Source organism: Ascidia mentula (genome assembly GCF_947561715.1).
Source record: "Ascidia mentula chromosome 3 unlocalized genomic scaffold, kaAscMent1.1 SUPER_3_unloc_5, whole genome shotgun sequence".
NCBI lineage: Eukaryota > Metazoa > Chordata > Ascidiacea > Phlebobranchia > Ascidiidae > Ascidia > Ascidia mentula.
The window spans coordinates 1-25,226 of record NW_028113729.1 but is presented as its reverse complement, the minus strand read 5'-3'; the positions used below and the strand labels follow the sequence as shown (position 1 = coordinate 25,226).

Here is a 25,226-nt window from a genome sequence, read left to right as displayed (position 1 = left end):
GGCAGGCCATTCAAATTAGTTTGTTCACCACATGACGTCACAAACGGACCCATGACCCACCTCCCAACCCCCGACACGACTCCTCCTGACCGTAACAGGCGAATCCCCCCCGTAGAAACTTCGTTTCTACCTTACGTTTTGCTCTACATCAGAGGATTAGTAAAAGACGGGGATAGCGCGAACGCAGTCCCCACTAGCAGAAATTGTACGGCCGAGTTACCCACATTTGGGGTAATCGCAAGGGTCAGCTAAGCCTAAGTGCAATGGCTAAGCCTCGCCCTGGGCCCACCGCCGGCCTGATCACGGTGAAGGCCCCCGTCAGGTAAGTATGCTTTGCACAGCTTCTTGAGAGGTAGCATTTTTGTCGTCCGTCCTTGTGTTTGCCGCATTGTGCATTTCACGGCTTGTTTTATCTGGTCTCCGACAAGCACAACAACCAAATGTGCCGTTAAATTAATTGCTCTCCCGTCCTCCCTCTCTACCTCTCTTTCCTTGGCGTGTGCATACAGACGACACACACGCACTCATGGGATGCACCGCTGTTTCGTGCAATTGTTTTGCGAATGATTAACAGATGGTTATTCCCACATGTGTGGGAATGTGGGCCGTGCCTGGAGGTAGTGCAATACCAGGACAACCCGTGGGCAGGTCGAAGCAAGCTCCGGCACCGTGCCCCCTGTCCAAAAATCAGGTTAATACAAAGACATGCAAGCGAATCGCTTGCGTCCCAGGTATTAAACTGAGAAGAACAGATACTACACTTGATCTTAGCTCTAAAGAGCCGAGAAGCGATGCCGCAACATCCACTGAGTCCGCAACGTCCGGAAGAGTCCGTCTCGCATTTGCTGCCAAATTTTATTCCGGTGAAAAATGAAAAAAAAAAAAAAATTTCCTGGTTTTTTTCCTACCGTTTTTGGCAGGCCATTCAAATTAGTTTGTTCACCACATGACGTCACAAACGGACCCATGACCCACCTCCCAACCCCCGACACGACTCCTCCTGACCGTAACAGGCGAATCCCCCCCGTAGAAACTTCGTTTCTACCTTACGTTTTGCTCTACATCAGAGGATTAGTAAAAGACGGGGATAGCGCGAACGCAGTCCCCACTAGCAGAAATTGTACGGCCGAGTTACCCACATTTGGGGTAATCGCAAGGGTCAGCTAAGCCTAAGTGCAATGGCTAAGCCTCGCCCTGGGCCCACCGCCGGCCTGATCACGGTGAAGGCCCCCGTCAGGTAAGTATGCTTTGCACAGCTTCTTGAGAGGTAGCATTTTTGTCGTCCGTCCTTGTGTTTGCCGCATTGTGCATTTCACGGCTTGTTTTATCTGGTCTCCGACAAGCACAACAACCAAATGTGCCGTTAAATTAATTGCTCTCCCGTCCTCCCTCTCTACCTCTCTTTCCTTGGCGTGTGCATACAGACGACACACACGCACTCATGGGATGCACCGCTGTTTCGTGCAATTGTTTTGCGAATGATTAACAGATGGTTATTCCCACATGTGTGGGAATGTGGGCCGTGCCTGGAGGTAGAGCAATACCAGGACAACCCGTGGGCAGGTCGAAGCAAGCTCCGGCACCGTGCCCCCTGTCCAAAAATCAGGTTAATACAAAGACATGCAAGCGAATCGCTTGCGTCCCAGGTATTAAACTGAGAAGAACAGATACTACACTTGATCTTAGCTCTAAAGAGCCGAGAAGCGATGCCGCAACATCCACTGAGTCCGCAACGTCCGGAAGAGTCCGTCTCGCATTTGCTGCCAAATTTTATTCCGGTGAAAAATGAAAAAAAAAAAAAAATTTCCTGGTTTTTTTCCTACCGTTTTTGGCAGGCCATTCAAATTAGTTTGTTCACCACATGACGTCACAAACGGACCCATGACCCACCTCCCAACCCCCGACACGACTCCTCCTGACCGTAACAGGCGAATCCCCCCCGTAGAAACTTCGTTTCTACCTTACGTTTTGCTCTACATCAGAGGATTAGTAAAAGACGGGGATAGCGCGAACGCAGTCCCCACTAGCAGAAATTGTACGGCCGAGTTACCCACATTTGGGGTAATCGCAAGGGTCAGCTAAGCCTAAGTGCAATGGCTAAGCCTCGCCCTGGGCCCACCGCCGGCCTGATCACGGTGAAGGCCCCCGTCAGGTAAGTATGCTTTGCACAGCTTCTTGAGAGGTAGCATTTTTGTCGTCCGTCCTTGTGTTTGCCGCATTGTGCATTTCACGGCTTGTTTTATCTGGTCTCCGACAAGCACAACAACCAAATGTGCCGTTAAATTAATTGCTCTCCCGTCCTCCCTCTCTACCTCTCTTTCCTTGGCGTGTGCATACAGACGACACACACGCACTCATGGGATGCACCGCTGTTTCGTGCAATTGTTTTGCGAATGATTAACAGATGGTTATTCCCACATGTGTGGGAATGTGGGCCGTGCCTGGAGGTAGTGCAATACCAGGACAACCCGTGGGCAGGTCGAAGCAAGCTCCGGCACCGTGCCCCCTGTCCAAAAATCAGGTTAATACAAAGACATGCAAGCGAATCGCTTGCGTCCCAGGTATTAAACTGAGAAGAACAGATACTACACTTGATCTTAGCTCTAAAGAGCCGAGAAGCGATGCCGCAACATCCACTGAGTCCGCAACGTCCGGAAGAGTCCGTCTCGCATTTGCTGCCAAATTTTATTCCGGTGAAAAATGAAAAAAAAAAAAAAATTTCCTGGTTTTTTTCCTACCGTTTTTGGCAGGCCATTCAAATTAGTTTGTTCACCACATGACGTCACAAACGGACCCATGACCCACCTCCCAACCCCCGACACGACTCCTCCTGACCGTAACAGGCGAATCCCCCCCGTAGAAACTTCGTTTCTACCTTACGTTTTGCTCTACATCAGAGGATTAGTAAAAGACGGGGATAGCGCGAACGCAGTCCCCACTAGCAGAAATTGTACGGCCGAGTTACCCACATTTGGGGTAATCGCAAGGGTCAGCTAAGCCTAAGTGCAATGGCTAAGCCTCGCCCTGGGCCCACCGCCGGCCTGATCACGGTGAAGGCCCCCGTCAGGTAAGTATGCTTTGCACAGCTTCTTGAGAGGTAGCATTTTTGTCGTCCGTCCTTGTGTTTGCCGCATTGTGCATTTCACGGCTTGTTTTATCTGGTCTCCGACAAGCACAACAACCAAATGTGCCGTTAAATTAATTGCTCTCCCGTCCTCCCTCTCTACCTCTCTTTCCTTGGCGTGTGCATACAGACGACACACACGCACTCATGGGATGCACCGCTGTTTCGTGCAATTGTTTTGCGAATGATTAACAGATGGTTATTCCCACATGTGTGGGAATGTGGGCCGTGCCTGGAGGTAGTGCAATACCAGGACAACCCGTGGGCAGGTCGAAGCAAGCTCCGGCACCGTGCCCCCTGTCCAAAAATCAGGTTAATACAAAGACATGCAAGCGAATCGCTTGCGTCCCAGGTATTAAACTGAGAAGAACAGATACTACACTTGATCTTAGCTCTAAAGAGCCGAGAAGCGATGCCGCAACATCCACTGAGTCCGCAACGTCCGGAAGAGTCCGTCTCGCATTTGCTGCCAAATTTTATTCCGGTGAAAAATGAAAAAAAAAAAAAAATTTCCTGGTTTTTTTCCTACCGTTTTTGGCAGGCCATTCAAATTAGTTTGTTCACCACATGACGTCACAAACGGACCCATGACCCACCTCCCAACCCCCGACACGACTCCTCCTGACCGTAACAGGCGAATCCCCCCCGTAGAAACTTCGTTTCTACCTTACGTTTTGCTCTACATCAGAGGATTAGTAAAAGACGGGGATAGCGCGAACGCAGTCCCCACTAGCAGAAATTGTACGGCCGAGTTACCCACATTTGGGGTAATCGCAAGGGTCAGCTAAGCCTAAGTGCAATGGCTAAGCCTCGCCCTGGGCCCACCGCCGGCCTGATCACGGTGAAGGCCCCCGTCAGGTAAGTATGCTTTGCACAGCTTCTTGAGAGGTAGCATTTTTGTCGTCCGTCCTTGTGTTTGCCGCATTGTGCATTTCACGGCTTGTTTTATCTGGTCTCCGACAAGCACAACAACCAAATGTGCCGTTAAATTAATTGCTCTCCCGTCCTCCCTCTCTACCTCTCTTTCCTTGGCGTGTGCATACAGACGACACACACGCACTCATGGGATGCACCGCTGTTTCGTGCAATTGTTTTGCGAATGATTAACAGATGGTTATTCCCACATGTGTGGGAATGTGGGCCGTGCCTGGAGGTAGTGCAATACCAGGACAACCCGTGGGCAGGTCGAAGCAAGCTCCGGCACCGTGCCCCCTGTCCAAAAATCAGGTTAATACAAAGACATGCAAGCGAATCGCTTGCGTCCCAGGTATTAAACTGAGAAGAACAGATACTACACTTGATCTTAGCTCTAAAGAGCCGAGAAGCGATGCCGCAACATCCACTGAGTCCGCAACGTCCGGAAGAGTCCGTCTCGCATTTGCTGCCAAATTTTATTCCGGTGAAAAATGAAAAAAAAAAAAAAATTTCCTGGTTTTTTTCCTACCGTTTTTGGCAGGCCATTCAAATTAGTTTGTTCACCACATGACGTCACAAACGGACCCATGACCCACCTCCCAACCCCCGACACGACTCCTCCTGACCGTAACAGGCGAATCCCCCCCGTAGAAACTTCGTTTCTACCTTACGTTTTGCTCTACATCAGAGGATTAGTAAAAGACGGGGATAGCGCGAACGCAGTCCCCACTAGCAGAAATTGTACGGCCGAGTTACCCACATTTGGGGTAATCGCAAGGGTCAGCTAAGCCTAAGTGCAATGGCTAAGCCTCGCCCTGGGCCCACCGCCGGCCTGATCACGGTGAAGGCCCCCGTCAGGTAAGTATGCTTTGCACAGCTTCTTGAGAGGTAGCATTTTTGTCGTCCGTCCTTGTGTTTGCCGCATTGTGCATTTCACGGCTTGTTTTATCTGGTCTCCGACAAGCACAACAACCAAATGTGCCGTTAAATTAATTGCTCTCCCGTCCTCCCTCTCTACCTCTCTTTCCTTGGCGTGTGCATACAGACGACACACACGCACTCATGGGATGCACCGCTGTTTCGTGCAATTGTTTTGCGAATGATTAACAGATGGTTATTCCCACATGTGTGGGAATGTGGGCCGTGCCTGGAGGTAGTGCAATACCAGGACAACCCGTGGGCAGGTCGAAGCAAGCTCCGGCACCGTGCCCCCTGTCCAAAAATCAGGTTAATACAAAGACATGCAAGCGAATCGCTTGCGTCCCAGGTATTAAACTGAGAAGAACAGATACTACACTTGATCTTAGCTCTAAAGAGCCGAGAAGCGATGCCGCAACATCCACTGAGTCCGCAACGTCCGGAAGAGTCCGTCTCGCATTTGCTGCCAAATTTTATTCCGGTGAAAAATGAAAAAAAAAAAAAAATTTCCTGGTTTTTTTCCTACCGTTTTTGGCAGGCCATTCAAATTAGTTTGTTCACCACATGACGTCACAAACGGACCCATGACCCACCTCCCAACCCCCGACACGACTCCTCCTGACCGTAACAGGCGAATCCCCCCCGTAGAAACTTCGTTTCTACCTTACGTTTTGCTCTACATCAGAGGATTAGTAAAAGACGGGGATAGCGCGAACGCAGTCCCCACTAGCAGAAATTGTACGGCCGAGTTACCCACATTTGGGGTAATCGCAAGGGTCAGCTAAGCCTAAGTGCAATGGCTAAGCCTCGCCCTGGGCCCACCGCCGGCCTGATCACGGTGAAGGCCCCCGTCAGGTAAGTATGCTTTGCACAGCTTCTTGAGAGGTAGCATTTTTGTCGTCCGTCCTTGTGTTTGCCGCATTGTGCATTTCACGGCTTGTTTTATCTGGTCTCCGACAAGCACAACAACCAAATGTGCCGTTAAATTAATTGCTCTCCCGTCCTCCCTCTCTACCTCTCTTTCCTTGGCGTGTGCATACAGACGACACACACGCACTCATGGGATGCACCGCTGTTTCGTGCAATTGTTTTGCGAATGATTAACAGATGGTTATTCCCACATGTGTGGGAATGTGGGCCGTGCCTGGAGGTAGTGCAATACCAGGACAACCCGTGGGCAGGTCGAAGCAAGCTCCGGCACCGTGCCCCCTGTCCAAAAATCAGGTTAATACAAAGACATGCAAGCGAATCGCTTGCGTCCCAGGTATTAAACTGAGAAGAACAGATACTACACTTGATCTTAGCTCTAAAGAGCCGAGAAGCGATGCCGCAACATCCACTGAGTCCGCAACGTCCGGAAGAGTCCGTCTCGCATTTGCTGCCAAATTTTATTCCGGTGAAAAATGAAAAAAAAAAAAAAATTTCCTGGTTTTTTTCCTACCGTTTTTGGCAGGCCATTCAAATTAGTTTGTTCACCACATGACGTCACAAACGGACCCATGACCCACCTCCCAACCCCCGACACGACTCCTCCTGACCGTAACAGGCGAATCCCCCCCGTAGAAACTTCGTTTCTACCTTACGTTTTGCTCTACATCAGAGGATTAGTAAAAGACGGGGATAGCGCGAACGCAGTCCCCACTAGCAGAAATTGTACGGCCGAGTTACCCACATTTGGGGTAATCGCAAGGGTCAGCTAAGCCTAAGTGCAATGGCTAAGCCTCGCCCTGGGCCCACCGCCGGCCTGATCACGGTGAAGGCCCCCGTCAGGTAAGTATGCTTTGCACAGCTTCTTGAGAGGTAGCATTTTTGTCGTCCGTCCTTGTGTTTGCCGCATTGTGCATTTCACGGCTTGTTTTATCTGGTCTCCGACAAGCACAACAACCAAATGTGCCGTTAAATTAATTGCTCTCCCGTCCTCCCTCTCTACCTCTCTTTCCTTGGCGTGTGCATACAGACGACACACACGCACTCATGGGATGCACCGCTGTTTCGTGCAATTGTTTTGCGAATGATTAACAGATGGTTATTCCCACATGTGTGGGAATGTGGGCCGTGCCTGGAGGTAGTGCAATACCAGGACAACCCGTGGGCAGGTCGAAGCAAGCTCCGGCACCGTGCCCCCTGTCCAAAAATCAGGTTAATACAAAGACATGCAAGCGAATCGCTTGCGTCCCAGGTATTAAACTGAGAAGAACAGATACTACACTTGATCTTAGCTCTAAAGAGCCGAGAAGCGATGCCGCAACATCCACTGAGTCCGCAACGTCCGGAAGAGTCCGTCTCGCATTTGCTGCCAAATTTTATTCCGGTGAAAAATGAAAAAAAAAAAAAAAATTTCCTGGTTTTTTTCCTACCGTTTTTGGCAGGCCATTCAAATTAGTTTGTTCACCACATGACGTCACAAACGGACCCATGACCCACCTCCCAACCCCCGACACGACTCCTCCTGACCGTAACAGGCGAATCCCCCCCGTAGAAACTTCGTTTCTACCTTACGTTTTGCTCTACATCAGAGGATTAGTAAAAGACGGGGATAGCGCGAACGCAGTCCCCACTAGCAGAAATTGTACGGCCGAGTTACCCACATTTGGGGTAATCGCAAGGGTCAGCTAAGCCTAAGTGCAATGGCTAAGCCTCGCCCTGGGCCCACCGCCGGCCTGATCACGGTGAAGGCCCCCGTCAGGTAAGTATGCTTTGCACAGCTTCTTGAGAGGTAGCATTTTTGTCGTCCGTCCTTGTGTTTGCCGCATTGTGCATTTCACGGCTTGTTTTATCTGGTCTCCGACAAGCACAACAACCAAATGTGCCGTTAAATTAATTGCTCTCCCGTCCTCCCTCTCTACCTCTCTTTCCTTGGCGTGTGCATACAGACGACACACACGCACTCATGGGATGCACCGCTGTTTCGTGCAATTGTTTTGCGAATGATTAACAGATGGTTATTCCCACATGTGTGGGAATGTGGGCCGTGCCTGGAGGTAGTGCAATACCAGGACAACCCGTGGGCAGGTCGAAGCAAGCTCCGGCACCGTGCCCCCTGTCCAAAAATCAGGTTAATACAAAGACATGCAAGCGAATCGCTTGCGTCCCAGGTATTAAACTGAGAAGAACAGATACTACACTTGATCTTAGCTCTAAAGAGCCGAGAAGCGATGCCGCAACATCCACTGAGTCCGCAACGTCCGGAAGAGTCCGTCTCGCATTTGCTGCCAAATTTTATTCCGGTGAAAAATGAAAAAAAAAAAAAAATTTCCTGGTTTTTTTCCTACCGTTTTTGGCAGGCCATTCAAATTAGTTTGTTCACCACATGACGTCACAAACGGACCCATGACCCACCTCCCAACCCCCGACACGACTCCTCCTGACCGTAACAGGCGAATCCCCCCCGTAGAAACTTCGTTTCTACCTTACGTTTTGCTCTACATCAGAGGATTAGTAAAAGACGGGGATAGCGCGAACGCAGTCCCCACTAGCAGAAATTGTACGGCCGAGTTACCCACATTTGGGGTAATCGCAAGGGTCAGCTAAGCCTAAGTGCAATGGCTAAGCCTCGCCCTGGGCCCACCGCCGGCCTGATCACGGTGAAGGCCCCCGTCAGGTAAGTATGCTTTGCACAGCTTCTTGAGAGGTAGCATTTTTGTCGTCCGTCCTTGTGTTTGCCGCATTGTGCATTTCACGGCTTGTTTTATCTGGTCTCCGACAAGCACAACAACCAAATGTGCCGTTAAATTAATTGCTCTCCCGTCCTCCCTCTCTACCTCTCTTTCCTTGGCGTGTGCATACAGACGACACACACGCACTCATGGGATGCACCGCTGTTTCGTGCAATTGTTTTGCGAATGATTAACAGATGGTTATTCCCACATGTGTGGGAATGTGGGCCGTGCCTGGAGGTAGTGCAATACCAGGACAACCCGTGGGCAGGTCGAAGCAAGCTCCGGCACCGTGCCCCCTGTCCAAAAATCAGGTTAATACAAAGACATGCAAGCGAATCGCTTGCGTCCCAGGTATTAAACTGAGAAGAACAGATACTACACTTGATCTTAGCTCTAAAGAGCCGAGAAGCGATGCCGCAACATCCACTGAGTCCGCAACGTCCGGAAGAGTCCGTCTCGCATTTGCTGCCAAATTTTATTCCGGTGAAAAATGAAAAAAAAAAAAAAATTTCCTGGTTTTTTTCCTACCGTTTTTGGCAGGCCATTCAAATTAGTTTGTTCACCACATGACGTCACAAACGGACCCATGACCCACCTCCCAACCCCCGACACGACTCCTCCTGACCGTAACAGGCGAATCCCCCCCGTAGAAACTTCGTTTCTACCTTTACGTTTTGCTCTACATCAGAGGATTAGTAAAAGACGGGGATAGCGCGAACGCAGTCCCCACTAGCAGAAATTGTACGGCCGAGTTACCCACATTTGGGGTAATCGCAAGGGTCAGCTAAGCCTAAGTGCAATGGCTAAGCCTCGCCCTGGGCCCACCGCCGGCCTGATCACGGTGAAGGCCCCCGTCAGGTAAGTATGCTTTGCACAGCTTCTTGAGAGGTAGCATTTTTGTCGTCCGTCCTTGTGTTTGCCGCATTGTGCATTTCACGGCTTGTTTTATCTGGTCTCCGACAAGCACAACAACCAAATGTGCCGTTAAATTAATTGCTCTCCCGTCCTCCCTCTCTACCTCTCTTTCCTTGGCGTGTGCATACAGACGACACACACGCACTCATGGGATGCACCGCTGTTTCGTGCAATTGTTTTGCGAATGATTAACAGATGGTTATTCCCACATGTGTGGGAATGTGGGCCGTGCCTGGAGGTAGTGCAATACCAGGACAACCCGTGGGCAGGTCGAAGCAAGCTCCGGCACCGTGCCCCCTGTCCAAAAATCAGGTTAATACAAAGACATGCAAGCGAATCGCTTGCGTCCCAGGTATTAAACTGAGAAGAACAGATACTACACTTGATCTTAGCTCTAAAGAGCCGAGAAGCGATGCCGCAACATCCACTGAGTCCGCAACGTCCGGAAGAGTCCGTCTCGCATTTGCTGCCAAATTTTATTCCGGTGAAAAATGAAAAAAAAAAAAAAATTTCCTGGTTTTTTTCCTACCGTTTTTGGCAGGCCATTCAAATTAGTTTGTTCACCACATGACGTCACAAACGGACCCATGACCCACCTCCCAACCCCCGACACGACTCCTCCTGACCGTAACAGGCGAATCCCCCCCGTAGAAACTTCGTTTCTACCTTACGTTTTGCTCTACATCAGAGGATTAGTAAAAGACGGGGATAGCGCGAACGCAGTCCCCACTAGCAGAAATTGTACGGCCGAGTTACCCACATTTGGGGTAATCGCAAGGGTCAGCTAAGCCTAAGTGCAATGGCTAAGCCTCGCCCTGGGCCCACCGCCGGCCTGATCACGGTGAAGGCCCCCGTCAGGTAAGTATGCTTTGCACAGCTTCTTGAGAGGTAGCATTTTTGTCGTCCGTCCTTGTGTTTGCCGCATTGTGCATTTCACGGCTTGTTTTATCTGGTCTCCGACAAGCACAACAACCAAATGTGCCGTTAAATTAATTGCTCTCCCGTCCTCCCTCTCTACCTCTCTTTCCTTGGCGTGTGCATACAGACGACACACACGCACTCATGGGATGCACCGCTGTTTCGTGCAATTGTTTTGCGAATGATTAACAGATGGTTATTCCCACATGTGTGGGAATGTGGGCCGTGCCTGGAGGTAGTGCAATACCAGGACAACCCGTGGGCAGGTCGAAGCAAGCTCCGGCACCGTGCCCCCTGTCCAAAAATCAGGTTAATACAAAGACATGCAAGCGAATCGCTTGCGTCCCAGGTATTAAACTGAGAAGAACAGATACTACACTTGATCTTAGCTCTAAAGAGCCGAGAAGCGATGCCGCAACATCCACTGAGTCCGCAACGTCCGGAAGAGTCCGTCTCGCATTTGCTGCCAAATTTTATTCCGGTGAAAAATGAAAAAAAAAAAAAAATTTCCTGGTTTTTTTCCTACCGTTTTTGGCAGGCCATTCAAATTAGTTTGTTCACCACATGACGTCACAAACGGACCCATGACCCACCTCCCAACCCCCGACACGACTCCTCCTGACCGTAACAGGCGAATCCCCCCCGTAGAAACTTCGTTTCTACCTTACGTTTTGCTCTACATCAGAGGATTAGTAAAAGACGGGGATAGCGCGAACGCAGTCCCCACTAGCAGAAATTGTACGGCCGAGTTACCCACATTTGGGGTAATCGCAAGGGTCAGCTAAGCCTAAGTGCAATGGCTAAGCCTCGCCCTGGGCCCACCGCCGGCCTGATCACGGTGAAGGCCCCCGTCAGGTAAGTATGCTTTGCACAGCTTCTTGAGAGGTAGCATTTTTGTCGTCCGTCCTTGTGTTTGCCGCATTGTGCATTTCACGGCTTGTTTTATCTGGTCTCCGACAAGCACAACAACCAAATGTGCCGTTAAATTAATTGCTCTCCCGTCCTCCCTCTCTACCTCTCTTTCCTTGGCGTGTGCATACAGACGACACACACGCACTCATGGGATGCACCGCTGTTTCGTGCAATTGTTTTGCGAATGATTAACAGATGGTTATTCCCACATGTGTGGGAATGTGGGCCGTGCCTGGAGGTAGTGCAATACCAGGACAACCCGTGGGCAGGTCGAAGCAAGCTCCGGCACCGTGCCCCCTGTCCAAAAATCAGGTTAATACAAAGACATGCAAGCGAATCGCTTGCGTCCCAGGTATTAAACTGAGAAGAACAGATACTACACTTGATCTTAGCTCTAAAGAGCCGAGAAGCGATGCCGCAACATCCACTGAGTCCGCAACGTCCGGAAGAGTCCGTCTCGCATTTGCTGCCAAATTTTATTCCGGTGAAAAATGAAAAAAAAAAAAAAATTTCCTGGTTTTTTTCCTACCGTTTTTGGCAGGCCATTCAAATTAGTTTGTTCACCACATGACGTCACAAACGGACCCATGACCCACCTCCCAACCCCCGACACGACTCCTCCTGACCGTAACAGGCGAATCCCCCCCGTAGAAACTTCGTTTCTACCTTACGTTTTGCTCTACATCAGAGGATTAGTAAAAGACGGGGATAGCGCGAACGCAGTCCCCACTAGCAGAAATTGTACGGCCGAGTTACCCACATTTGGGGTAATCGCAAGGGTCAGCTAAGCCTAAGTGCAATGGCTAAGCCTCGCCCTGGGCCCACCGCCGGCCTGATCACGGTGAAGGCCCCCGTCAGGTAAGTATGCTTTGCACAGCTTCTTGAGAGGTAGCATTTTTGTCGTCCGTCCTTGTGTTTGCCGCATTGTGCATTTCACGGCTTGTTTTATCTGGTCTCCGACAAGCACAACAACCAAATGTGCCGTTAAATTAATTGCTCTCCCGTCCTCCCTCTCTACCTCTCTTTCCTTGGCGTGTGCATACAGACGACACACACGCACTCATGGGATGCACCGCTGTTTCGTGCAATTGTTTTGCGAATGATTAACAGATGGTTATTCCCACATGTGTGGGAATGTGGGCCGTGCCTGGAGGTAGTGCAATACCAGGACAACCCGTGGGCAGGTCGAAGCAAGCTCCGGCACCGTGCCCCCTGTCCAAAAATCAGGTTAATACAAAGACATGCAAGCGAATCGCTTGCGTCCCAGGTATTAAACTGAGAAGAACAGATACTACACTTGATCTTAGCTCTAAAGAGCCGAGAAGCGATGCCGCAACATCCACTGAGTCCGCAACGTCCGGAAGAGTCCGTCTCGCATTTGCTGCCAAATTTTATTCCGGTGAAAAATGAAAAAAAAAAAAAAAATTTCCTGGTTTTTTTCCTACCGTTTTTGGCAGGCCATTCAAATTAGTTTGTTCACCACATGACGTCACAAACGGACCCATGACCCACCTCCCAACCCCCGACACGACTCCTCCTGACCGTAACAGGCGAATCCCCCCCGTAGAAACTTCGTTTCTACCTTACGTTTTGCTCTACATCAGAGGATTAGTAAAAGACGGGGATAGCGCGAACGCAGTCCCCACTAGCAGAAATTGTACGGCCGAGTTACCCACATTTGGTGGTAATCGCAAGGGTCAGCTAAGCCTAAGTGCAATGGCTAAGCCTCGCCCTGGGCCCACCGCCGGCCTGATCACGGTGAAGGCCCCCGTCAGGTAAGTATGCTTTGCACAGCTTCTTGAGAGGTAGCATTTTTGTCGTCCGTCCTTGTGTTTGCCGCATTGTGCATTTCACGGCTTGTTTTATCTGGTCTCCGACAAGCACAACAACCAAATGTGCCGTTAAATTAATTGCTCTCCCGTCCTCCCTCTCTACCTCTCTTTCCTTGGCGTGTGCATACAGACGACACACACGCACTCATGGGATGCACCGCTGTTTCGTGCAATTGTTTTGCGAATGATTAACAGATGGTTATTCCCACATGTGTGGGAATGTGGGCCGTGCCTGGAGGTAGTGCAATACCAGGACAACCCGTGGGCAGGTCGAAGCAAGCTCCGGCACCGTGCCCCCTGTCCAAAAATCAGGTTAATACAAAGACATGCAAGCGAATCGCTTGCGTCCCAGGTATTAAACTGAGAAGAACAGATACTACACTTGATCTTAGCTCTAAAGAGCCGAGAAGCGATGCCGCAACATCCACTGAGTCCGCAACGTCCGGAAGAGTCCGTCTCGCATTTGCTGCCAAATTTTATTCCGGTGAAAAATGAAAAAAAAAAAAAAATTTCCTGGTTTTTTTCCTACCGTTTTTGGCAGGCCATTCAAATTAGTTTGTTCACCACATGACGTCACAAACGGACCCATGACCCACCTCCCAACCCCCGACACGACTCCTCCTGACCGTAACAGGCGAATCCCCCCCGTAGAAACTTCGTTTCTACCTTACGTTTTGCTCTACATCAGAGGATTAGTAAAAGACGGGGATAGCGCGAACGCAGTCCCCACTAGCAGAAATTGTACGGCCGAGTTACCCACATTTGGGGTAATCGCAAGGGTCAGCTAAGCCTAAGTGCAATGGCTAAGCCTCGCCCTGGGCCCACCGCCGGCCTGATCACGGTGAAGGCCCCCGTCAGGTAAGTATGCTTTGCACAGCTTCTTGAGAGGTAGCATTTTTGTCGTCCGTCCTTGTGTTTGCCGCATTGTGCATTTCACGGCTTGTTTTATCTGGTCTCCGACAAGCACAACAACCAAATGTGCCGTTAAATTAATTGCTCTCCCGTCCTCCCTCTCTACCTCTCTTTCCTTGGCGTGTGCATACAGACGACACACACGCACTCATGGGATGCACCGCTGTTTCGTGCAATTGTTTTGCGAATGATTAACAGATGGTTATTCCCACATGTGTGGGAATGTGGGCCGTGCCTGGAGGTAGTGCAATACCAGGACAACCCGTGGGCAGGTCGAAGCAAGCTCCGGCACCGTGCCCCCTGTCCAAAAATCAGGTTAATACAAAGACATGCAAGCGAATCGCTTGCGTCCCAGGTATTAAACTGAGAAGAACAGATACTACACTTGATCTTAGCTCTAAAGAGCCGAGAAGCGATGCCGCAACATCCACTGAGTCCGCAACGTCCGGAAGAGTCCGTCTCGCATTTGCTGCCAAATTTTATTCCGGTGAAAAATGAAAAAAAAAAAAAAATTTCCTGGTTTTTTTCCTACCGTTTTTGGCAGGCCATTCAAATTAGTTTGTTCACCACATGACGTCACAAACGGACCCATGACCCACCTCCCAACCCCCGACACGACTCCTCCTGACCGTAACAGGCGAATCCCCCCCGTAGAAACTTCGTTTCTACCTTACGTTTTGCTCTACATCAGAGGATTAGTAAAAGACGGGGATAGCGCGAACGCAGTCCCCACTAGCAGAAATTGTACGGCCGAGTTACCCACATTTGGGGTAATCGCAAGGGTCAGCTAAGCCTAAGTGCAATGGCTAAGCCTCGCCCTGGGCCCACCGCCGGCCTGATCACGGTGAAGGCCCCCGTCAGGTAAGTATGCTTTGCACAGCTTCTTGAGAGGTAGCATTTTTGTCGTCCGTCCTTGTGTTTGCCGCATTGTGCATTTCACGGCTTGTTTTATCTGGTCTCCGACAAGCACAACAACCAAATGTGCCGTTAAATTAATTGCTCTCCCGTCCTCCCTCTCTACCTCTCTTTCCTTGGCGTGTGCATACAGACGACACACACGCACTCATGGGATGCACCGCTGTTTCGTGCAATTGTTTTGCGAATGATTAACAGATGGTTATTCCCACATGTGTGGGAATGTGGGCCGTGCCTGGAGGTAGTGCAATACCAGGACAACCCGTGGGCAGGTCGAAGCAAGCTCCGGCACCGTGCCCCCTGTCCAAAAATCAGGTTAATACAAAGACATGCAAGCGAATCGCTTGCGTCCCAGGTATTAAACTGAGAAGAACAGATACTACACTTGATCTTAGCTCTAAAGAGCCGAGAAGCGATGCCGCAACATCCACTGAGTCCGCAACGTCCGGAAGAGTCCGTCTCGCATTTGCTGCCAAATTTTATTCCGGTGAAAAATGAAAAAAAAAAAAAAATTTCCTGGTTTTTTTCCTACCGTTTTTGGCAGGCCATTCAAATTAGTTTGTTCACCACATGACGTCACAAACGGACCCATGACCCACCTCCCAACCCCCGACACGACTCCTCCTGACCGTAACAGGCGAATCCCCCCCGTAGAAACTTCGTTTCTACCTTACGTTTTGCTCTACATCAGAGGATTAGTAAAAGACGGGGATAGCGCGAACGCAGTCCCCACTAGCAGAAATTGTACGGCCGAGTTACCCACATTTGGGGTAATCGCAAGGGTCAGCTAAGCCTAAGTGCAATGGCTAAGCCTCGCCCTGGGCCCACCGCCGGCCTGATCACGGTGAAGGCCCCCGTCAGGTAAGTATGCTTTGCACAGCTTCTTGAGAGGTAGCATTTTTGTCGTCCGTCCTTGTGTTTGCCGCATTGTGCATTTCACGGCTTGTTTTATCTGGTCTCCGACAAGCACAACAACCAAATGTGCCGTTAAATTAATTGCTCTCCCGTCCTCCCTCTCTACCTCTCTTTCCTTGGCGTGTGCATACAGACGACACACACGCACTCATGGGATGCACCGCTGTTTCGTGCAATTGTTTTGCGAATGATTAACAGATGGTTATTCCCACATGTGTGGGAATGTGGGCCGTGCCTGGAGGTAGTGCAATACCAGGACAACCCGTGGGCAGGTCGAAGCAAGCTCCGGCACCGTGCCCCCTGTCCAAAAATCAGGTTAATACAAAGACATGCAAGCGAATCGCTTGCGTCCCAGGTATTAAACTGAGAAGAACAGATACTACACTTGATCTTAGCTCTAAAGAGCCGAGAAGCGATGCCGCAACATCCACTGAGTCCGCAACGTCCGGAAGAGTCCGTCTCGCATTTGCTGCCAAATTTTATTCCGGTGAAAAATGAAAAAAAAAAAAAAATTTCCTGGTTTTTTTCCTACCGTTTTTGGCAGGCCATTCAAATTAGTTTGTTCACCACATGACGTCACAAACGGACCCATGACCCACCTCCCAACCCCCGACACGACTCCTCCTGACCGTAACAGGCGAATCCCCCCCGTAGAAACTTCGTTTCTACCTTACGTTTTGCTCTACATCAGAGGATTAGTAAAAGACGGGGATAGCGCGAACGCAGTCCCCACTAGCAGAAATTGTACGGCCGAGTTACCCACATTTGGGGTAATCGCAAGGGTCAGCTAAGCCTAAGTGCAATGGCTAAGCCTCGCCCTGGGCCCACCGCCGGCCTGATCACGGTGAAGGCCCCCGTCAGGTAAGTATGCTTTGCACAGCTTCTTGAGAGGTAGCATTTTTGTCGTCCGTCCTTGTGTTTGCCGCATTGTGCATTTCACGGCTTGTTTTATCTGGTCTCCGACAAGCACAACAACCAAATGTGCCGTTAAATTAATTGCTCTCCCGTCCTCCCTCTCTACCTCTCTTTCCTTGGCGTGTGCATACAGACGACACACACGCACTCATGGGATGCACCGCTGTTTCGTGCAATTGTTTTGCGAATGATTAACAGATGGTTATTCCCACATGTGTGGGAATGTGGGCCGTGCCTGGAGGTAGTGCAATACCAGGACAACCCGTGGGCAGGTCGAAGCAAGCTCCGGCACCGTGCCCCCTGTCCAAAAATCAGGTTAATACAAAGACATGCAAGCGAATCGCTTGCGTCCCAGGTATTAAACTGAGAAGAACAGATACTACACTTGATCTTAGCTCTAAAGAGCCGAGAAGCGATGCCGCAACATCCACTGAGTCCGCAACGTCCGGAAGAGTCCGTCTCGCATTTGCTGCCAAATTTTATTCCGGTGAAAAATGAAAAAAAAAAAAAAATTTCCTGGTTTTTTTCCTACCGTTTTTGGCAGGCCATTCAAATTAGTTTGTTCACCACATGACGTCACAAACGGACCCATGACCCACCTCCCAACCCCCGACACGACTCCTCCTGACCGTAACAGGCGAATCCCCCCCGTAGAAACTTCGTTTCTACCTTACGTTTTGCTCTACATCAGAGGATTAGTAAAAGACGGGGATAGCGCGAACGCAGTCCCCACTAGCAGAAATTGTACGGCCGAGTTACCCACATTTGGGGTAATCGCAAGGGTCAGCTAAGCCTAAGTGCAATGGCTAAGCCTCGCCCTGGGCCCACCGCCGGCCTGATCACGGTGAAGGCCCCCGTCAGGTAAGTATGCTTTGCACAGCTTCTTGAGAGGTAGCATTTTTGTCGTCCGTCCTTGTGTTTGCCGCATTGTGCATTTCACGGCTTGTTTTATCTGGTCTCCGACAAGCACAACAACCAAATGTGCCGTTAAATTAATTGCTCTCCCGTCCTCCCTCTCTACCTCTCTTTCCTTGGCGTGTGCATACAGACGACACACACGCACTCATGGGATGCACCGCTGTTTCGTGCAATTGTTTTGCGAATGATTAACAGATGGTTATTCCCACATGTGTGGGAATGTGGGCCGTGCCTGGAGGTAGTGCAATACCAGGACAACCCGTGGGCAGGTCGAAGCAAGCTCCGGCACCGTGCCCCCTGTCCAAAAATCAGGTTAATACAAAGACATGCAAGCGAATCGCTTGCGTCCCAGGTATTAAACTGAGAAGAACAGATACTACACTTGATCTTAGCTCTAAAGAGCCGAGAAGCGATGCCGCAACATCCACTGAGTCCGCAACGTCCGGAAGAGTCCGTCTCGCATTTGCTGCCAAATTTTATTCCGGTGAAAAATGAAAAAAAAAAAAAAATTTCCTGGTTTTTTTCCTACCGTTTTTGGCAGGCCATTCAAATTAGTTTGTTCACCACATGACGTCACAAACGGACCCATGACCCACCTCCCAACCCCCGACACGACTCCTCCTGACCGTAACAGGCGAATCCCCCCCGTAGAAACTTCGTTTCTACCTTACGTTTTGCTCTACATCAGAGGATTAGTAAAAGACGGGGATAGCGCGAACGCAGTCCCCACTAGCAGAAATTGTACGGCCGAGTTACCCACATTTGGGGTAATCGCAAGGGTCAGCTAAGCCTAAGTGCAATGGCTAAGCCTCGCCCTGGGCCCACCGCCGGCCTGATCACGGTGAAGGCCCCCGTCAGGTAAGTATGCTTTGCACAGCTTCTTGAGAGGTAGCATTTTTGTCGTCCGTCCTTGTGTTTGCCGCATTGTGCATTTCACGGCTTGTTTTATCTGGTCTCCGACAAGCACAACAACCAAATGTGCCGTTAAATTAATTGCTCTCCCGTCCTCCCTCTCTACCTCTCTTTCCTTGGCGTGTGCATACAGACGACACACACGCACTCATGGGATGCACCGCTGTTTCGTGCAATTGTTTTGCGAATGATTAACAGATGGTTATTCCCACATGTGTGGGAATGTGGGCCGTGCCTGGAGGTAGTGCAATACCAGGACAACCCGTGGGCAGGTCGAAGCAAGCTCCGGCACCGTGCCCCCTGTCCAAAAATCAGGTTAATACAAAGACATGCAAGCGAATCGCTTGCGTCCCAGGTATTAAACTGAGAAGAACAGATACTACACTTGATCTTAGCTCTAAAGAGCCGAGAAGCGATGCCGCAACATCCACTGAGTCCGCAACGTCCGGAAGAGTCCGTCTCGCATTTGCTGCCAAATTTTATTCCGGTGAAAAATGAAAAAAAAAAAAAAAATTTCCTGGTTTTTTTCCTACCGTTTTTGGCAGGCCATTCAAATTAGTTTGTTCACCACATGACGTCACAAACGGACCCATGACCCACCTCCCAACCCCCGACACGACTCCTCCTGACCGTAACAGGCGAATCCCCCCCGTAGAAACTTCGTTTCTACCTTACGTTTTGCTCTACATCAGAGGATTAGTAAAAGACGGGGATAGCGCGAACGCAGTCCCCACTAGCAGAAATTGTACGGCCGAGTTACCCACATTTGGGGTAATCGCAAGGGTCAGCTAAGCCTAAGTGCAATGGCTAAGCCTCGCCCTGGGCCCACCGCCGGCCTGATCACGGTGAAGGCCCCCGTCAGGTAAGTATGCTTTGCACAGCTTCTTGAGAGGTAGCATTTTTGTCGTCCGTCCTTGTGTTTGCCGCATTGTGCATTTCACGGCTTGTTTTATCTGGTCTCCGACAAGCACAACAACCAAATGTGCCGTTAAATTAATTGCTCTCCCGTCCTCCCTCTCTACCTCTCTTTCCTTGGCGTGTGCATACAGACGACACACACGCACTCATGGGATGCACCGCTGTTTCGTGCAATTGTTTTGCGAATGATTAACAGATGGTTATTCCCACATGTGTGGGAATGTGGGCCGTGCCTGGAGGTAGTGCAATACCAGGACAACCCGTGGGCAGGTCGAAGCAAGCTCCGGCACCGTGCCCCCTGTCCAAAAATCAGGTTAATACAAAGACATGCAAGCGAATCGCTTGCGTCCCAGGTATTAAACTGAGAAGAACAGATACTACACTTGATCTTAGCTCTAAAGAGCCGAGAAGCGATGCCGCAACATCCACTGAGTCCGCAACGTCCGGAAGAGTCCGTCTCGCATTTGCTGCCAAATTTTATTCCGGTGAAAAATGAAAAAAAAAAAAAAATTTCCTGGTTTTTTTCCTACCGTTTTTGGCAGGCCATTCAAATTAGTTTGTTCACCACATGACGTCACAAACGGACCCATGACCCACCTCCCAACCCCCGACACGACTCCTCCTGACCGTAACAGGCGAATCCCCCCCGTAGAAACTTCGTTTCTACCTTACGTTTTGCTCTACATCAGAGGATTAGTAAAAGACGGGGATAGCGCGAACGCAGTCCCCACTAGCAGAAATTGTACGGCCGAGTTACCCACATTTGGGGTAATCGCAAGGGTCAGCTAAGCCTAAGTGCAATGGCTAAGCCTCGCCCTGGGCCCACCGCCGGCCTGATCACGGTGAAGGCCCCCGTCAGGTAAGTATGCTTTGCACAGCTTCTTGAGAGGTAGCATTTTTGTCGTCCGTCCTTGTGTTTGCCGCATTGTGCATTTCACGGCTTGTTTTATCTGGTCTCCGACAAGCACAACAACCAAATGTGCCGTTAAATTAATTGCTCTCCCGTCCTCCCTCTCTACCTCTCTTTCCTTGGCGTGTGCATACAGACGACACACACGCACTCATGGGATGCACCGCTGTTTCGTGCAATTGTTTTGCGAATGATTAACAGATGGTTATTCCCACATGTGTGGGAATGTGGGCCGTGCCTGGAGGTAGTGCAATACCAGGACAACCCGTGGGCAGGTCGAAGCAAGCTCCGGCACCGTGCCCCCTGTCCAAAAATCAGGTTAATACAAAGACATGCAAGCGAATCGCTTGCGTCCCAGGTATTAAACTGAGAAGAACAGATACTACACTTGATCTTAGCTCTAAAGAGCCGAGAAGCGATGCCGCAACATCCACTGAGTCCGCAACGTCCGGAAGAGTCCGTCTCGCATTTGCTGCCAAATTTTATTCCGGTGAAAAATGAAAAAAAAAAAAAAATTTCCTGGTTTTTTTCCTACCGTTTTTGGCAGGCCATTCAAATTAGTTTGTTCACCACATGACGTCACAAACGGACCCATGACCCACCTCCCAACCCCCGACACGACTCCTCCTGACCGTAACAGGCGAATCCCCCCCGTAGAAACTTCGTTTCTACCTTACGTTTTGCTCTACATCAGAGGATTAGTAAAAGACGGGGATAGCGCGAACGCAGTCCCCACTAGCAGAAATTGTACGGCCGAGTTACCCACATTTGGGGTAATCGCAAGGGTCAGCTAAGCCTAAGTGCAATGGCTAAGCCTCGCCCTGGGCCCACCGCCGGCCTGATCACGGTGAAGGCCCCCGTCAGGTAAGTATGCTTTGCACAGCTTCTTGAGAGGTAGCATTTTTGTCGTCCGTCCTTGTGTTTGCCGCATTGTGCATTTCACGGCTTGTTTTATCTGGTCTCCGACAAGCACAACAACCAAATGTGCCGTTAAATTAATTGCTCTCCCGTCCTCCCTCTCTACCTCTCTTTCCTTGGCGTGTGCATACAGACGACACACACGCACTCATGGGATGCACCGCTGTTTCGTGCAATTGTTTTGCGAATGATTAACAGATGGTTATTCCCACATGTGTGGGAATGTGGGCCGTGCCTGGAGGTAGTGCAATACCAGGACAACCCGTGGGCAGGTCGAAGCAAGCTCCCGGCACCGTGCCCCCTGTCCAAAAATCAGGTTAATACAAAGACATGCAAGCGAATCGCTTGCGTCCCAGGTATTAAACTGAGAAGAACAGATACTACACTTGATCTTAGCTCTAAAGAGCCGAGAAGCGATGCCGCAACATCCACTGAGTCCGCAACGTCCGGAAGAGTCCGTCTCGCATTTGCTGCCAAATTTTATTCCGGTGAAAAATGAAAAAAAAAAAAAAAATTTCCTGGTTTTTTTCCTACCGTTTTTGGCAGGCCATTCAAATTAGTTTGTTCACCACATGACGTCACAAACGGACCCATGACCCACCTCCCAACCCCCGACACGACTCCTCCTGACCGTAACAGGCGAATCCCCCCCGTAGAAACTTCGTTTCTACCTTACGTTTTGCTCTACATCAGAGGATTAGTAAAAGACGGGGATAGCGCGAACGCAGTCCCCACTAGCAGAAATTGTACGGCCGAGTTACCCACATTTGGGGTAATCGCAAGGGTCAGCTAAGCCTAAGTGCAATGGCTAAGCCTCGCCCTGGGCCCACCGCCGGCCTGATCACGGTGAAGGCCCCCGTCAGGTAAGTATGCTTTGCACAGCTTCTTGAGAGGTAGCATTTTTGTCGTCCGTCCTTGTGTTTGCCGCATTGTGCATTTCAACGGCTTGTTTTATCTGGTCTCCGACAAGCACAACAACCAAATGTGCCGTTAAATTAATTGCTCTCCCGTCCTCCCTCTCTACCTCTCTTTCCTTGGCGTGTGCATACAGACGACACACACGCACTCATGGGATGCACCGCTGTTTCGTGCAATTGTTTTGCGAATGATTAACAGATGGTTATTCCCACATGTGTGGGAATGTGGGCCGTGCCTGGAGGTAGTGCAATACCAGGACAACCCGTGGGCAGGTCGAAGCAAGCTCCGGCACCGTGCCCCCTGTCCAAAAATCAGGTTAATACAAAGACATGCAAGCGAATCGCTTGCGTCCCAGGTATTAAACTGAGAAGAACAGATACTACACTTGATCTTAGCTCTAAAGAGCCGAGAAGCGATGCCGCAACATCCACTGAGTCCGCAACGTCCGGAAGAGTCCGTCTCGCATTTGCTGCCAAATTTTTATTCCGGTGAAAAATGAAAAAAAAAAAAAAATTTCCTGGTTTTTTTCCTACCGTTTTTGGCAGGCCATTCAAATTAGTTTGTTCACCACATGACGTCACAAACGGACCCATGACCCACCTCCCAACCCCCGACACGACTCCTCCTGACCGTAACAGGCGAATCCCCCCGTAGAAACTTCGTTTCTACCTTACGTTTTTGCTCTACATCAGAGGATTAGTAAAAGACGGGGATAGCGCGAACGCAGTCCCCACTAGCAGAAATTGTACGGCCGAGTTACCCACATTTGGGGTAATCGCAAGGGTCAGCTAAGCCTAAGTGCAATGGCTAAGCCTCGCCCTGGGCCCACCGCCGGCCTGATCACGGTGAAGGGCCCCCGTCAGGTAAGTATGCTTTGCACAGCTTCTTGAGAGGTAGCATTTTTGTCGTCCGTCCTTGTGTTTGCCGCATTGTGCATTTCACGGCTTGTTTTATCTGGTCTCCGACAAGCACAACAACCAAATGTGCCGTTAAATTAATTGCTCTCCCGTCCTCCCTCTCTACCTCTCTTTCCTTGGCGTGTGCATACAGACGACACACACGCACTCATGGGATGCACCGCTGTTTCGTGCAATTGTTTTGCGAATGATTAACAGATGGTTATTCCCACATGTGTGGGAATGTGGGCCGTGCCTGGAGGTAGTGCAATACCAGGACAACCCCGTGGGCAGGTCGAAGCAAGCTCCGGCACCGTGCCCCCTGTCCAAAAATCAGGTTAATACAAAGACATGCAAGCGAATCGCTTGCGTCCCAGGTATTAAACTGAGAAGAACAGATACTACACTTGATCTTAGCTCTAAAGAGCCGAGAAGCGATGCCGCAACATCCACTGAGTCCGCAACGTCCGGAAGAGTCCGTCTCGCATTTGCTGCCAAATTTTATTCCGGTGAAAAATGAAAAAAAAAAAAAAATTTCCTGGTTTTTTTCCTACCGTTTTTGGCAGGCCATTCAAATTAGTTTGTTCACCACATGACGTCACAAACGGACCCATGACCCACCTCCCAACCCCCGACACGACTCCTCCTGACCGTAACAGGCGAATCCCCCCCGTAGAAACTTCGTTTCTACCTTACGTTTTGCTCTACATCAGAGGATTAGTAAAAGACGGGGATAGCGCGAACGCAGTCCCCACTAGCAGAAATTGTACGGCCGAGTTACCCACATTTGGGGTAATCGCAAGGGTCAGCTAAGCCTAAGTGCAATGGCTAAGCCTCGCCCTGGGCCCACCGCCGGCCTGATCACGGTGAAGGCCCCCGTCAGGTAAAGTATGCTTTGCACAGCTTCTTGAGAGGTAGCATTTTTGTCGTCCGTCCTTGTGTTTGCCGCATTGTGCATTTCACGGCTTGTTTTATCTGGTCTCCGACAAGCACAACAACCAAATGTGCCGTTAAATTAATTGCTCTCCCGTCCTCCCTCTCTACCTCTCTTTCCTTGGCGTGTGCATACAGACGACACACACGCACTCATGGGATGCACCGCTGTTTCGTGCAATTGTTTTGCGAATGATTAACAGATGGTTATTCCCACATGTGTGGGAATGTGGCCGTGCCTGGAGGTAGTGCAATACCAGGACAACCCGTGGCAGGTCGAAGCAAGCTCCGGCACCGTGCCCCCTGTCCAAAAATCAGGTTAATACAAAGACATGCAAGCGAATCGCTTGCGTCCCCAGGTATTAAACTGAGAAAGAACAGATACTACACTTGATCTTAGCTCTAAAGAGCCGAGAAGCGATGCCGCAACATCCACTGAGTCCGCAACGTCCGGAAGAGTCCGTCTCGCATTTGCTGCCAAATTTTATTCCGGTGAAAAATGAAAAAAAAAAAAAAATTTCCTGGTTTTTTTCCTACCGTTTTTGGCAGGCCATTCAAATTAGTTTGTTCACCACATGACGTCACAAACGGACCCATGACCCACCTCCCAACCCCCGACACGACTCCTCCTGACCGTAACAGGCGAATCCCCCCCGTAGAAACTTCGTTTCTACCTTACGTTTTGCTCTACATCAGAGGATTAGTAAAAGACGGGGATAGCGCGAACGCAGTCCCCACTAGCAGAAATTGTACGGCCGAGTTACCCACATTTGGGGTAATCGCAAGGGTCAGCTAAGCCTAAGTGCAATGGCTAAGCCTCGCCCTGGGCCCACCGCCGGCCTGATCACGGTGAAGGCCCCCGTCAGGTAAGTATGCTTTGCACAGCTTCTTGAGAGGTAGCATTTTTGTCGTCCGTCCTTGTGTTTGCCGCATTGTGCATTTCACGGCTTGTTTTATCTGGTCTCCGACAAGCACAACAACCAAATGTGCCGTTAAATTAATTGCTCTCCCGTCCTCCCTCTCTACCTCTCTTTCCTTGGCGTGTGCATACAG

General features: G+C 50.2%; 55 non-coding genes across 55 annotated transcripts; all 55 read right to left on the bottom strand.

Annotated features, from left to right (window-relative positions):
* Window positions 1–166: 166 nt before the first annotated feature.
* On the bottom strand, window positions 167–330 carry LOC145917409 (U1 spliceosomal RNA). The gene has a single exon (XR_014405451.1). It is a non-coding gene; the product is annotated as a U1 spliceosomal RNA (small nuclear RNA).
* A 265-nt stretch (window positions 331–595) lies between these two features.
* LOC145917375 (U2 spliceosomal RNA) lies at window positions 596–793 on the bottom strand. The gene has a single exon (XR_014405420.1). It is a non-coding gene; the product is annotated as a U2 spliceosomal RNA (small nuclear RNA).
* Window positions 794–1,081: 288 nt separating this feature from the next.
* LOC145917407 (U1 spliceosomal RNA) lies at window positions 1,082–1,245 on the bottom strand. Its single transcript, XR_014405450.1, has one exon. It is a non-coding gene; the product is annotated as a U1 spliceosomal RNA (small nuclear RNA).
* A 265-nt stretch (window positions 1,246–1,510) lies between these two features.
* LOC145917385 (U2 spliceosomal RNA) lies at window positions 1,511–1,708 on the bottom strand. Its single transcript, XR_014405429.1, has one exon. It is a non-coding gene; the product is annotated as a U2 spliceosomal RNA (small nuclear RNA).
* Window positions 1,709–1,996: 288 nt separating this feature from the next.
* LOC145917406 (U1 spliceosomal RNA) lies at window positions 1,997–2,160 on the bottom strand. The gene has a single exon (XR_014405449.1). It is a non-coding gene; the product is annotated as a U1 spliceosomal RNA (small nuclear RNA).
* Window positions 2,161–2,425: 265 nt separating this feature from the next.
* On the bottom strand, window positions 2,426–2,623 carry LOC145917374 (U2 spliceosomal RNA). Its single transcript, XR_014405419.1, has one exon. It is a non-coding gene; the product is annotated as a U2 spliceosomal RNA (small nuclear RNA).
* A 288-nt stretch (window positions 2,624–2,911) lies between these two features.
* LOC145917405 (U1 spliceosomal RNA) lies at window positions 2,912–3,075 on the bottom strand. Its single transcript, XR_014405448.1, has one exon. It is a non-coding gene; the product is annotated as a U1 spliceosomal RNA (small nuclear RNA).
* A 265-nt stretch (window positions 3,076–3,340) lies between these two features.
* On the bottom strand, window positions 3,341–3,538 carry LOC145917373 (U2 spliceosomal RNA). The gene has a single exon (XR_014405418.1). It is a non-coding gene; the product is annotated as a U2 spliceosomal RNA (small nuclear RNA).
* A 288-nt stretch (window positions 3,539–3,826) lies between these two features.
* On the bottom strand, window positions 3,827–3,990 carry LOC145917404 (U1 spliceosomal RNA). The gene has a single exon (XR_014405447.1). It is a non-coding gene; the product is annotated as a U1 spliceosomal RNA (small nuclear RNA).
* A 265-nt stretch (window positions 3,991–4,255) lies between these two features.
* LOC145917371 (U2 spliceosomal RNA) lies at window positions 4,256–4,453 on the bottom strand. The gene has a single exon (XR_014405416.1). It is a non-coding gene; the product is annotated as a U2 spliceosomal RNA (small nuclear RNA).
* A 288-nt stretch (window positions 4,454–4,741) lies between these two features.
* LOC145917403 (U1 spliceosomal RNA) lies at window positions 4,742–4,905 on the bottom strand. The gene has a single exon (XR_014405446.1). It is a non-coding gene; the product is annotated as a U1 spliceosomal RNA (small nuclear RNA).
* A 265-nt stretch (window positions 4,906–5,170) lies between these two features.
* Window positions 5,171–5,368, bottom strand: LOC145917370 (U2 spliceosomal RNA). Its single transcript, XR_014405415.1, has one exon. It is a non-coding gene; the product is annotated as a U2 spliceosomal RNA (small nuclear RNA).
* Window positions 5,369–5,656: 288 nt separating this feature from the next.
* On the bottom strand, window positions 5,657–5,820 carry LOC145917402 (U1 spliceosomal RNA). The gene has a single exon (XR_014405445.1). It is a non-coding gene; the product is annotated as a U1 spliceosomal RNA (small nuclear RNA).
* Window positions 5,821–6,085: 265 nt separating this feature from the next.
* LOC145917369 (U2 spliceosomal RNA) lies at window positions 6,086–6,283 on the bottom strand. Its single transcript, XR_014405414.1, has one exon. It is a non-coding gene; the product is annotated as a U2 spliceosomal RNA (small nuclear RNA).
* A 288-nt stretch (window positions 6,284–6,571) lies between these two features.
* Window positions 6,572–6,735, bottom strand: LOC145917401 (U1 spliceosomal RNA). Its single transcript, XR_014405444.1, has one exon. It is a non-coding gene; the product is annotated as a U1 spliceosomal RNA (small nuclear RNA).
* Window positions 6,736–7,000: 265 nt separating this feature from the next.
* On the bottom strand, window positions 7,001–7,198 carry LOC145917368 (U2 spliceosomal RNA). Its single transcript, XR_014405413.1, has one exon. It is a non-coding gene; the product is annotated as a U2 spliceosomal RNA (small nuclear RNA).
* A 289-nt stretch (window positions 7,199–7,487) lies between these two features.
* Window positions 7,488–7,651, bottom strand: LOC145917400 (U1 spliceosomal RNA). Its single transcript, XR_014405443.1, has one exon. It is a non-coding gene; the product is annotated as a U1 spliceosomal RNA (small nuclear RNA).
* Window positions 7,652–7,916: 265 nt separating this feature from the next.
* On the bottom strand, window positions 7,917–8,114 carry LOC145917367 (U2 spliceosomal RNA). Its single transcript, XR_014405412.1, has one exon. It is a non-coding gene; the product is annotated as a U2 spliceosomal RNA (small nuclear RNA).
* Window positions 8,115–8,402: 288 nt separating this feature from the next.
* On the bottom strand, window positions 8,403–8,566 carry LOC145917399 (U1 spliceosomal RNA). The gene has a single exon (XR_014405442.1). It is a non-coding gene; the product is annotated as a U1 spliceosomal RNA (small nuclear RNA).
* A 265-nt stretch (window positions 8,567–8,831) lies between these two features.
* On the bottom strand, window positions 8,832–9,029 carry LOC145917439 (U2 spliceosomal RNA). The gene has a single exon (XR_014405478.1). It is a non-coding gene; the product is annotated as a U2 spliceosomal RNA (small nuclear RNA).
* Window positions 9,030–9,318: 289 nt separating this feature from the next.
* Window positions 9,319–9,482, bottom strand: LOC145917397 (U1 spliceosomal RNA). The gene has a single exon (XR_014405440.1). It is a non-coding gene; the product is annotated as a U1 spliceosomal RNA (small nuclear RNA).
* Window positions 9,483–9,747: 265 nt separating this feature from the next.
* Window positions 9,748–9,945, bottom strand: LOC145917438 (U2 spliceosomal RNA). Its single transcript, XR_014405477.1, has one exon. It is a non-coding gene; the product is annotated as a U2 spliceosomal RNA (small nuclear RNA).
* A 288-nt stretch (window positions 9,946–10,233) lies between these two features.
* LOC145917396 (U1 spliceosomal RNA) lies at window positions 10,234–10,397 on the bottom strand. Its single transcript, XR_014405439.1, has one exon. It is a non-coding gene; the product is annotated as a U1 spliceosomal RNA (small nuclear RNA).
* A 265-nt stretch (window positions 10,398–10,662) lies between these two features.
* On the bottom strand, window positions 10,663–10,860 carry LOC145917437 (U2 spliceosomal RNA). Its single transcript, XR_014405476.1, has one exon. It is a non-coding gene; the product is annotated as a U2 spliceosomal RNA (small nuclear RNA).
* Window positions 10,861–11,148: 288 nt separating this feature from the next.
* LOC145917395 (U1 spliceosomal RNA) lies at window positions 11,149–11,312 on the bottom strand. Its single transcript, XR_014405438.1, has one exon. It is a non-coding gene; the product is annotated as a U1 spliceosomal RNA (small nuclear RNA).
* A 265-nt stretch (window positions 11,313–11,577) lies between these two features.
* LOC145917436 (U2 spliceosomal RNA) lies at window positions 11,578–11,775 on the bottom strand. Its single transcript, XR_014405475.1, has one exon. It is a non-coding gene; the product is annotated as a U2 spliceosomal RNA (small nuclear RNA).
* Window positions 11,776–12,063: 288 nt separating this feature from the next.
* On the bottom strand, window positions 12,064–12,227 carry LOC145917394 (U1 spliceosomal RNA). Its single transcript, XR_014405437.1, has one exon. It is a non-coding gene; the product is annotated as a U1 spliceosomal RNA (small nuclear RNA).
* A 265-nt stretch (window positions 12,228–12,492) lies between these two features.
* Window positions 12,493–12,690, bottom strand: LOC145917434 (U2 spliceosomal RNA). Its single transcript, XR_014405474.1, has one exon. It is a non-coding gene; the product is annotated as a U2 spliceosomal RNA (small nuclear RNA).
* A 289-nt stretch (window positions 12,691–12,979) lies between these two features.
* LOC145917419 (U1 spliceosomal RNA) lies at window positions 12,980–13,144 on the bottom strand. The gene has a single exon (XR_014405461.1). It is a non-coding gene; the product is annotated as a U1 spliceosomal RNA (small nuclear RNA).
* A 265-nt stretch (window positions 13,145–13,409) lies between these two features.
* LOC145917432 (U2 spliceosomal RNA) lies at window positions 13,410–13,607 on the bottom strand. Its single transcript, XR_014405472.1, has one exon. It is a non-coding gene; the product is annotated as a U2 spliceosomal RNA (small nuclear RNA).
* A 288-nt stretch (window positions 13,608–13,895) lies between these two features.
* On the bottom strand, window positions 13,896–14,059 carry LOC145917393 (U1 spliceosomal RNA). Its single transcript, XR_014405436.1, has one exon. It is a non-coding gene; the product is annotated as a U1 spliceosomal RNA (small nuclear RNA).
* A 265-nt stretch (window positions 14,060–14,324) lies between these two features.
* On the bottom strand, window positions 14,325–14,522 carry LOC145917431 (U2 spliceosomal RNA). Its single transcript, XR_014405471.1, has one exon. It is a non-coding gene; the product is annotated as a U2 spliceosomal RNA (small nuclear RNA).
* Window positions 14,523–14,810: 288 nt separating this feature from the next.
* Window positions 14,811–14,974, bottom strand: LOC145917391 (U1 spliceosomal RNA). Its single transcript, XR_014405435.1, has one exon. It is a non-coding gene; the product is annotated as a U1 spliceosomal RNA (small nuclear RNA).
* A 265-nt stretch (window positions 14,975–15,239) lies between these two features.
* On the bottom strand, window positions 15,240–15,437 carry LOC145917430 (U2 spliceosomal RNA). Its single transcript, XR_014405470.1, has one exon. It is a non-coding gene; the product is annotated as a U2 spliceosomal RNA (small nuclear RNA).
* Window positions 15,438–15,725: 288 nt separating this feature from the next.
* LOC145917390 (U1 spliceosomal RNA) lies at window positions 15,726–15,889 on the bottom strand. The gene has a single exon (XR_014405434.1). It is a non-coding gene; the product is annotated as a U1 spliceosomal RNA (small nuclear RNA).
* Window positions 15,890–16,154: 265 nt separating this feature from the next.
* LOC145917429 (U2 spliceosomal RNA) lies at window positions 16,155–16,352 on the bottom strand. Its single transcript, XR_014405469.1, has one exon. It is a non-coding gene; the product is annotated as a U2 spliceosomal RNA (small nuclear RNA).
* Window positions 16,353–16,640: 288 nt separating this feature from the next.
* On the bottom strand, window positions 16,641–16,804 carry LOC145917389 (U1 spliceosomal RNA). The gene has a single exon (XR_014405433.1). It is a non-coding gene; the product is annotated as a U1 spliceosomal RNA (small nuclear RNA).
* Window positions 16,805–17,069: 265 nt separating this feature from the next.
* On the bottom strand, window positions 17,070–17,267 carry LOC145917428 (U2 spliceosomal RNA). The gene has a single exon (XR_014405468.1). It is a non-coding gene; the product is annotated as a U2 spliceosomal RNA (small nuclear RNA).
* Window positions 17,268–17,555: 288 nt separating this feature from the next.
* LOC145917384 (U1 spliceosomal RNA) lies at window positions 17,556–17,719 on the bottom strand. The gene has a single exon (XR_014405428.1). It is a non-coding gene; the product is annotated as a U1 spliceosomal RNA (small nuclear RNA).
* Window positions 17,720–17,984: 265 nt separating this feature from the next.
* On the bottom strand, window positions 17,985–18,182 carry LOC145917427 (U2 spliceosomal RNA). Its single transcript, XR_014405467.1, has one exon. It is a non-coding gene; the product is annotated as a U2 spliceosomal RNA (small nuclear RNA).
* A 288-nt stretch (window positions 18,183–18,470) lies between these two features.
* LOC145917372 (U1 spliceosomal RNA) lies at window positions 18,471–18,634 on the bottom strand. The gene has a single exon (XR_014405417.1). It is a non-coding gene; the product is annotated as a U1 spliceosomal RNA (small nuclear RNA).
* A 265-nt stretch (window positions 18,635–18,899) lies between these two features.
* On the bottom strand, window positions 18,900–19,097 carry LOC145917426 (U2 spliceosomal RNA). The gene has a single exon (XR_014405466.1). It is a non-coding gene; the product is annotated as a U2 spliceosomal RNA (small nuclear RNA).
* Window positions 19,098–19,386: 289 nt separating this feature from the next.
* On the bottom strand, window positions 19,387–19,550 carry LOC145917433 (U1 spliceosomal RNA). The gene has a single exon (XR_014405473.1). It is a non-coding gene; the product is annotated as a U1 spliceosomal RNA (small nuclear RNA).
* A 265-nt stretch (window positions 19,551–19,815) lies between these two features.
* On the bottom strand, window positions 19,816–20,013 carry LOC145917425 (U2 spliceosomal RNA). The gene has a single exon (XR_014405465.1). It is a non-coding gene; the product is annotated as a U2 spliceosomal RNA (small nuclear RNA).
* Window positions 20,014–20,301: 288 nt separating this feature from the next.
* Window positions 20,302–20,465, bottom strand: LOC145917421 (U1 spliceosomal RNA). Its single transcript, XR_014405462.1, has one exon. It is a non-coding gene; the product is annotated as a U1 spliceosomal RNA (small nuclear RNA).
* Window positions 20,466–20,730: 265 nt separating this feature from the next.
* LOC145917423 (U2 spliceosomal RNA) lies at window positions 20,731–20,928 on the bottom strand. Its single transcript, XR_014405464.1, has one exon. It is a non-coding gene; the product is annotated as a U2 spliceosomal RNA (small nuclear RNA).
* Window positions 20,929–21,216: 288 nt separating this feature from the next.
* On the bottom strand, window positions 21,217–21,380 carry LOC145917410 (U1 spliceosomal RNA). The gene has a single exon (XR_014405452.1). It is a non-coding gene; the product is annotated as a U1 spliceosomal RNA (small nuclear RNA).
* Window positions 21,381–21,645: 265 nt separating this feature from the next.
* On the bottom strand, window positions 21,646–21,844 carry LOC145917383 (U2 spliceosomal RNA). The gene has a single exon (XR_014405427.1). It is a non-coding gene; the product is annotated as a U2 spliceosomal RNA (small nuclear RNA).
* A 289-nt stretch (window positions 21,845–22,133) lies between these two features.
* Window positions 22,134–22,297, bottom strand: LOC145917398 (U1 spliceosomal RNA). Its single transcript, XR_014405441.1, has one exon. It is a non-coding gene; the product is annotated as a U1 spliceosomal RNA (small nuclear RNA).
* A 266-nt stretch (window positions 22,298–22,563) lies between these two features.
* LOC145917422 (U2 spliceosomal RNA) lies at window positions 22,564–22,761 on the bottom strand. Its single transcript, XR_014405463.1, has one exon. It is a non-coding gene; the product is annotated as a U2 spliceosomal RNA (small nuclear RNA).
* Window positions 22,762–23,050: 289 nt separating this feature from the next.
* Window positions 23,051–23,215, bottom strand: LOC145917416 (U1 spliceosomal RNA). Its single transcript, XR_014405458.1, has one exon. It is a non-coding gene; the product is annotated as a U1 spliceosomal RNA (small nuclear RNA).
* Window positions 23,216–23,480: 265 nt separating this feature from the next.
* Window positions 23,481–23,679, bottom strand: LOC145917386 (U2 spliceosomal RNA). Its single transcript, XR_014405430.1, has one exon. It is a non-coding gene; the product is annotated as a U2 spliceosomal RNA (small nuclear RNA).
* Window positions 23,680–23,967: 288 nt separating this feature from the next.
* LOC145917418 (U1 spliceosomal RNA) lies at window positions 23,968–24,132 on the bottom strand. Its single transcript, XR_014405460.1, has one exon. It is a non-coding gene; the product is annotated as a U1 spliceosomal RNA (small nuclear RNA).
* A 264-nt stretch (window positions 24,133–24,396) lies between these two features.
* LOC145917388 (U2 spliceosomal RNA) lies at window positions 24,397–24,595 on the bottom strand. The gene has a single exon (XR_014405432.1). It is a non-coding gene; the product is annotated as a U2 spliceosomal RNA (small nuclear RNA).
* Window positions 24,596–24,883: 288 nt separating this feature from the next.
* LOC145917366 (U1 spliceosomal RNA) lies at window positions 24,884–25,047 on the bottom strand. Its single transcript, XR_014405411.1, has one exon. It is a non-coding gene; the product is annotated as a U1 spliceosomal RNA (small nuclear RNA).
* Between the last annotated feature and the right edge of the window lie 179 nt (window positions 25,048–25,226).